Raw genomic sequence first — 376 nt, forward strand, 5'->3', positions numbered from 1 at the left:
GAAAACATAATTCATCTGAAATCGTTGAAGATAAATCGGATTTTCCTGAGGACAACATTTGTGTACTGGAAGTCCCAGCAACAACACCGAGTGGGAACGTTGACGTGAAAGCTGGCTCAGTCGGATGTGCCGAGTGTAAGCGAACTGAAAAGAGTGCAAGTAGGCTTACTGAAGTTATAAACAAAGAGGTATGAACTTGATTAATGGATAGCTTAAGGGGATGCGAGCGTTGATGAGAAAGTGGAGGCGAATGTTGAACATACACGTGGCTGCATGGGAAAAAAATCAGGATGATGTGTAGGCACAGGGGCGGATTTGGGGGGGGGGGGGGGAAAAAAAAAAAAGAAAAGAAAACAAGAAAGAAAAGGATTAAAAA

Source organism: Anneissia japonica, unplaced genomic scaffold (genome assembly GCF_011630105.1).
Source record: "Anneissia japonica isolate Jap-2015-1 unplaced genomic scaffold, ASM1163010v1 scaffold275_len1219475_cov178, whole genome shotgun sequence".
NCBI lineage: Eukaryota > Metazoa > Echinodermata > Crinoidea > Comatulida > Comatulidae > Anneissia > Anneissia japonica.